Source organism: Bubalus bubalis, chromosome 4 (assembly GCF_019923935.1).
Source record: "Bubalus bubalis isolate 160015118507 breed Murrah chromosome 4, NDDB_SH_1, whole genome shotgun sequence".
NCBI classification, from domain to species: domain Eukaryota; kingdom Metazoa; phylum Chordata; class Mammalia; order Artiodactyla; family Bovidae; genus Bubalus; species Bubalus bubalis.
In genome coordinates, this window is record NC_059160.1 from 134,700,676 (window position 1) to 134,708,674 (window position 7,999).

Below are 7,999 nucleotides of genomic sequence, written 5' to 3' on the forward strand. Positions count from 1 at the left end.
TTCCACCAAACTCTCTTTTCCTGAGCAGGTCAAGAAAAGAGTGTCTACATCATTAGAGCTCACTGTCTCTGATAATTATAAGTAGCTGGGGTTGTTGCTACATAATGGTGCATGAAAGAATAGGTCTAGAACCCAGAGAATTCATCAGAGTCCCTCTTGATATGTCCATGCTGCCCAGGAAGTGTAAACAAGCTGTTTTAACTACTGAAGCACTAAGACTCTAACCAGGGGCCCAGACTCTAGGAAATGAAGGTGTGGGTTCCCCAACTCTCTAAGCAACCTCCATGTTCTCAAGTGCTAGCTAAGGGAGATCTAGAGTACACGATGAAGGAAGGAGATGATAAATAGCAGTTATGTCCTTGAAACCAAGGGCAACAGCAGGGATCATAGCTTGTCCACTGACTCCTAGTGACCAGCCTCAAACTTGAAGAAACAGTATGAGATAAAGTTAAAATGAGACACCTGAGAGGCAAAGAACTGACTGTAGCAGAAACCATCAAGGCCTTGCTGCACCCCCTTGACATCATTTCTTTTTTTTAATTTATTTATTAGAATTGGAGGCTAATTACTTTACAATATTGTGGTGGGTTTTGCCATACATTGACGTGAATCAGCCATTTCTTTCACTCAACTGTCAGCACCCCGCCTGAGGGCTTTTTCTACTCTGCAGAGATGTGGGACGTGCCAGGGAATTAACCAACCCACCCTGGAGCACCCATCCTCCAATACCAAGGGGAACTGGCAGACAAATACTCATATCCCTCCTTCCTCCAGTGAGATAACTCTGAGTCTCAGCTTCTCCACCAGCTCACAGGCTTCTCCGAGGAATTAAACTCCTATTGCCTTGGGTGGTATCCTGTTGATAACACATCCTTTTTGGGCTACCCTTCCAGACGGTAAAGTGTCTGTCTACAGTGTGGGAGACCCGGGTTCAATCCCTGGTTTGAGAAGATCCCCTGGAGAAGGAAATGGCAATCCACTCCAGTACTATTGCCTGGAAAATCCCATGGACAGAGGAGCCTGGTAGGCTACAGTCCACGGGGTCGCAAAGAGTCTGACACAACTGAACAACTTCACTTTCACTTCCTTCTTCTTTCATTTGCCTAATCCTCCAAAGTGTTTGCTTTGATCATACTCCAAATAAACTTCAATTCTTATCTCAGATTTGTTTTTGAGGGGTACACACTTGTTGGGGATGTATATTCTGCTAAACAATTGCAAAGGAAGAGGTAGCTACTGGATAACATCCCTTCTGTAAATAAGCAAAGTAGATTCACTCCTCTCTCATGTGTAAATTCATTTGTTCATCTCCTCCTTAAGGGACCAAATACAGGTGGAGCTTTTTCCTTTAGATCTCCATGTTCTCCTCGATAAAGGACTGGTAGCAGCTATGGAACTTTGAAATTTTTCACTTTAGATGGAAATAATCTGAACATGAATGCATGCAGAAAGGAAAGGTTATGTCATAACCAGTAATTCATTTAGCACATTTGCATATCAGATCCTCTGTAATATGCCTTGCATACATTACTACTTCCTTTTCTTCTCACAGCAACTTTATGCAGTAGTGAAGATTGCTATCCCCACTTTCCTGGTGAGAAAAAGCAGGGAGAAACCACACAGCTTGGAAGATTCAAGTTTGGGCATGACTGCCTTTGGGCGTGTAATTCTATGCGTGCACTTTCCCCTATGCTACAGAGACTCCTTACAACAAAATAAAACAGCCTTTGTACATCTCCTAGGTTTGTAGCTTGGAGCACAGACCAACTAGTGCAATCCCCAAAACCAGGACTGCTACAAAGCCTGAGAAAGAATATCAGTTGTGAGAACAAGGAGGAAAATGTCTTAATAAATGTAGTTTGTACTTTCCAGAATCCACTCATTACCTGCACTGCTCAGCTCCTATAAAGCAAATAATCTAAATCTACCCAACATGCGTAAATTGCTGAAAGTATGGAAACACAGGTAACTCACAATAATGCCTTACTCAAAGTTTTCCTTTTAGCTGCAAATACACGTAACTCAAGAAAAAAGACGGGGATAAAAATAAAGTGTGATATCAAAACATATCCATAAGAGGAAAAATTGATTAAAAAATTGAAAAAAAAACCTTCATCAAAAGCAAAGAAAAAAAAAAACTTCTGCTCTGTAAAATATCCTATGAAGAAGATGAAAAGATAAGCTATAAGCTGGAAGAAAATATTTGCAAACCACATATTTGACAAAGGACTTGTATCTAGAATACATGAAGAGCACTTAAAACTCAGTTAAAAAAAAAAACAGAAATAAACATCTAGAAAATTGGCAAAAGACATGAACAGACATTTCACTGAAGAGGATAAACAGATGGCAAATAAGCACACGAAACAATGTTCAGTCCCATTAGCCACTGCTGCTGCTGCTGCTGCTAAGTCGCTTCAGTCGTGTCCGACTCTGTGCGACCCCATAGATGGCAGCCCACCAGGCTCCCCCATCCCTGGGATTCTCCAGGCAAGAACACTGGAGTGGGTTGCCATTTCCTTCTCCAATGCATGAAAGTGAAAAGTGAAAGTGAAGTCGCTCAGTCATGTCCGACTCTTAGTGACCCCATGGACTGCAGCCTACCAGGCTCCTCCGTCCATGGGATTTTCCAGGCAAGAGTACTGGAGTGGGGTGCCATCGCCTTCTCCACCATTAGCCACTAGGGAAATGCAAATTAAAACCCCAATGAGCTATCATTACACACCTCCCAAAATAGCTAAAGTAAAAAATAGTGATAACCCCAAATGCTGACGAGAATGTGGATCACTCATACACTGCTGGTAGGAATGTAAAATAGTAGAGCCTCTCTGGAGAAGAGGAGGGTAATTTTTTACAAAAAGTAGCATGTGCTTACCATTTGATCCAGCAGTTATCCTTGGGCACTTACCATGTTATCCAGCAGTTATTACTAGGCATTTATCGCAGAGTAAAGAAAAGTTATATTCACACAAAAATGTGTACACAAATACCCAAAAAAACTTTACTCATAATATCACCAAAGTGGAAGCAATCCAAATGCTTTTCAATCAGAAAATAAACAAGTGGTGGTATATCCATATGATGGAATAATGAAAGTGAAAGTAAAGTCTCTCAGTCATGTCTGACTCTTCGCAACCCTATGGACTGCAGCCTACCAGGCTTCTCCATCCATGGGATTTTCCAGGCAAGAGTACTGGATTGGGTTGCCATTGCCTTTTCCACCAGATATGTTGAGGTACTTCTAAATGTTCCTGCCATTTCTAGTGCCTTAATACTCAGCAATAAAAAGGAATGACTACTGATACAGGTAAAAACCTGAAAGGATCTCAAGAGACTTATGACAGAACTGAAAAAAAAAAAATCTCAAAAACTTATATACTGTAGGAGTCTATCTATATAGTATTCTCAAAATAATAAAATTTTAGAGATAAAGAACAGATTAGTGGTAACCTGAGTTATGGAGTAGGGCAGGAAGCAGAGTGGCTGTGGTCGTAAAAGAGTAGCACAAGGGCTCCTTGTGATGGACCTGTTCTCTATGCTGGATGTGGTGGTGGTCCCACCATTACACACATGTGATAAAACTGCATGGAACTGAATACACACACACACACACGAGTACATGTAAAACTGTTGAAATCTGAATAAGGTCAATAGTGCATATCAATGTTCATTTCCTGGTTATGATATTGTACTATAAATTATGTAAGATGTTACCATGGGGAGAAGCTGAGTGATGGGTATATGGCCTCTCTGTGATATTTCCTATGAGTACATCAGTTCAGTTCAGTTCAGTTGCTCAGCTGTGTCTGACTCTTTGCAACCCCACGGACTGCAGCACGCCAGGCTTCTCTGTCCATCACCAACTCCCAGAGCTTGAACAAACTCATGTCCATCAAGTCGGTGATGCCAACCAACCATCTCATCATCTGTCGCCCCCTTCTCCTCCTGCCTTCAATCTTTCCCAGCATCAAGGTCTTCTCCAAGGAAGTCAGTTCTTTGCGTCAGGTGGCCACAGTATTGGAGCTTCAGCTTCAGCATCAGTCCTTCCAATGAATATTCAGGACTGATTTCCTTTACCAGTGACTGGTTTGATCTCCTTGCAGTCCAAAGGACTCTCAAGAGTCTTCTCCAACACCACAGTTCAAAAGCATCAATTCTTCGGCACTCAGCTTTCTTTATAGTCTAACTCTCACATCGATACATGGCTACGGGAAAAATCACAGCTTTGACTAGATGGACCTTTGTCAGCAAAAGTAAAGTCTCTGCTTTTTAATATGCTGTCTAGGTTGAGCATACTTTTTCTTCCAAGGAGAAAGCATCTTTTAGTTCATGGCTGCAGTCACCATCTGCAGTGATTTTGGAGCCCAAGAAAATAAAGTCTGTCACTGTTTCCCTACCTATTCACCATGAAGTGATGGGACCAGATGCCATGATCTTAGTTTTCTGAATGTTGAGTTTTAAGCCAGCTTTTTCACTTTCCTCTTTCACTTTGATCAAGACGCTCTTTAGTTCCTCTTCCCTTTCCACCATAAGGGTGGTGTCATCTGCATATCTTTACCAATTTGGAGCCAGTCTGTTGTTCCATGTCCAGTTCTAACTGTTGCTTCTTGACCTGCATACAGATTTCTCAGGAGGCAGGTATGGTTGTCTGGTATTCCCATCTCTTGAAGAATTTTCCACAGTTTGTTGTGAGCCACACAAAGGCTCTGGCATAATCAATAAAGTTTTTCTGGAATTCTCTTTTTTTTTTCCTGGCATTCTCTCTACAAGTACACATGTATCTACAATTACCTCAAAATAAAAAGTTAAAATTTTTTAATACAGTGGAATTGGATTATGTAATATAGCAAATTTTATGTTTACTCATGTTGCTTAAAATGTAGTTTTACCTTCACAAAATGATGGATGAGAAGCTTATTTACATTTTGATGCCAAAGTTGATCATTTCTTTCTTTTATGTAAATAAAGCAATGAGACCCAGCAGTGAATTAAAACATATTTGGATCTCCAACAAGAACTTACAGTTTTTCATGTCCACATGAAAACTCTCGGTTCAAGAGTCCACAGAGAATAGTGCAAATGACCTTACACGGCAGTTAGGAGCCCTACAGGCTATGTCTGGTTTCACTTCTTTCTAGTCTAGGCTAGATTTCACCTCTAGTAATAAGACAACACAAACATAATTTCCTTCAAAACATCAGTATTTAGAATGCCCCTCCTTACTGAATATCCTTAAAGTTAAATATCTTATTTAACTTTACAGCAGGCAAGAAAAACTTTTCTCATATTTCTCCTACTGAATGCCATGATCCAACCTTTCTTTTTAACAAATAGATGGAGGACCTCAATCACACTTACGAAGCTTTAGACATCTGTTTAAACAGCAAAATGTCCCGATGCCAGAGCCTCTCAGATCTCCTAGCAGATTTCATCCCTCACACACAACGTTGACATCCTAGGAGAGCAGACTTTTCCCAGGAACTCCCTCCCTCTTCGGTCAAAATAAAACTTGAATTCATTCCCATTGACTGTATCATTAGAGGAACATTTGCTTGCTGGATGCGTTGCACTGATTTAACTCTACTTTCAACAAGAGCACAGCATGAATTATAAAGCGGAGGAAGCACATGCTGACATGGTCTCAGTGTTTTTCTTCATCTTGGGTTTTTATCTGGACAAAAAGGCTATGAGCTTTAAAAATGCCAAACCATGACTTTACCTTGCAATGAATGTTGCTGTGTTCACATTCTGAGCCATGGCTGGAGGACACTAATTTCTTCTCTCTTGAACCCTGAGTCACAACGTTTGGAATCTTGGGGGACAACTTATAACATAGGGACCTCGATTCCCAGTACCTCTTGCTTATACCTTTAAAACGGGTAGGTTTTAAAGGAACTTTGGAAAAGGGGAAGGCTATCCCCAGTCAATACAGGCAATGAAAAGAGAATCTGGTAGAAATCCTTTTAAATTATTCTTTCAAGAGAAGGTTTTGATTAAAATAGTTTTTAGCAAATATTTTAGGGTAAGAAAAGCTTAGAAACTTACAAGGCAAGAGATGATTGATATAATATGATCTTTAAAATAAATTCTAAAGTTCGAAACAGGACAAAGATTTGCATGACCATATAAACAGGCAACATTTAAAATGACTATCACAAAGGGAATCAAACCTGTAAGTCACCATACAGGGTCTCTAAAGATCTAGAATTTTTTTTCCTTTTTTCTTCTTTTTTTTTTTTTTGATAACGCCTGTAATGGGTCTAAAATTTTGAAGCAGATGGTACAGAAGAAAAAAAGAAAAGAACTTCAGATATCTTTGTCAAACAGTAAGTAGCAAATACTTACCATCATATTAAAAGGTTATTCATCCCTAAAAATAAATTAGCAGACAAATACATACACATGTTTCTATGCCACTCCCAAGTAATAATAAGTCAAGGCGAGTTTCAGATTTTTCCTACCTTGGCACCAGCTTCCTGAGGGCCTCAGTGCTAGGACTTCATGGGGCGAAAAGCAGACATGATGGTGTTACCTGGGGAGATTTGGGTATATATATACACATCTGATAATTCTTGCCTCATCTCCCTCATCACTGCAGCCACCACTCCCCTTACCATTATGTCAAAATGACAATTTCAAAAATAAAAGCAGAGGAAGAATTGGGTGAAGAAATAAAAGAATTATTTCCTGGATTTCTTTTTCTGGAGCCCCCAGGTTAGAACTGTGCAGAAATGCCCATGGCTAAGCACCAATTAGGCATGCTGTAGGGTCCAGATCTCAAAGTGCTCTCTGTAACATGTTTCTCCCTTGTTACCCCCCAGCCTCTAGAGAAGTCTTCAGACTGTCCCAGCTATATCTTGCAGGTATTGTGAGAAAATAAACAGAAGGATCAGTTGTCCACAGTGGGCTGGAATTCTAAAAAGAAGATGGAGAGCATGGCAACAGCAGTGGGAGTTGGAAGAGATCCCAAGAGGAAAGTCAGGCTTTGGGAAGGGTTGGAGTCTTGTGCTCCTGACAGCCACCTCACAAAGGCATCCTCTTACAGAGCAGTCTTAAGGCTCTGGGTTCGTTTCCCCAGTCACTTGAGTGATAACGACATTCCCCATCTCCATGTCCATACCATTCCCATTCACCACATCAGGCATCACCCCATGCGTTACAGCCACCAAACCCGATTTGTCCAGAAGAGCACACAAAGCTGGATATAGATCAGGCCCTAAGTGTGCCCATCAGGACCAGGCAAACTATGACCCTCTGTCCAAATCTGGCCCATCATCTGTTTTTATCAATAAAGTTTAACTGGAAACCTGCCACGTTCATTTGTATTGTCTATGAGTGATCTCGTGCCACAAAACTGAATAGTTATAACAAACACCACGTGACTCTCAAAGCCTAAACGATATACTATCTGATTCTTCTCACAAGACCCCTGATAGAGGTAGTAAAAATAAGGAAATAGAAACGAATGCATCCTTCACATTGAATTTTTTTAAAACTCCTTTTCTATCCATAACCCTATTTGAATCTTTCAATATACTCTCTGGTTTTCCTACAAGAACTCTGAATGAGAAAGACTACCTTTTAATAAAAAGTAGCCAAATAAGCATAGGGCTCTAGCACAATGTGTGATAATAACTGATTTACTAAAATTTTCACACACTCTACTTGCTAGACAGGGCAAATGCCAATCATGTTGTTAATTCCTGACCTTCTCAGCTCTGGAGAGAAATTAACTGCAGACAATTTAATGAACAATTTCCCCCTGATCTGGGGGTGTGACAATGAGAACAAGGTAAGAGGACAGAGGGCCCTCGGACCTTCTCTGCTGGAGCGCCTATCAGCCCCGACCTTTGAGAAGAGACTCATGGAACAGCTACTTCAGTGGGCAATCACCCATGGAAAGAGCTGCAGCTCTTGTAGATATCAAATATCTTTAATGCAGTTTGAGCTTTTTTATATTTTTCATATTTTCTAAGATAAATATATATTACCTTTGCAA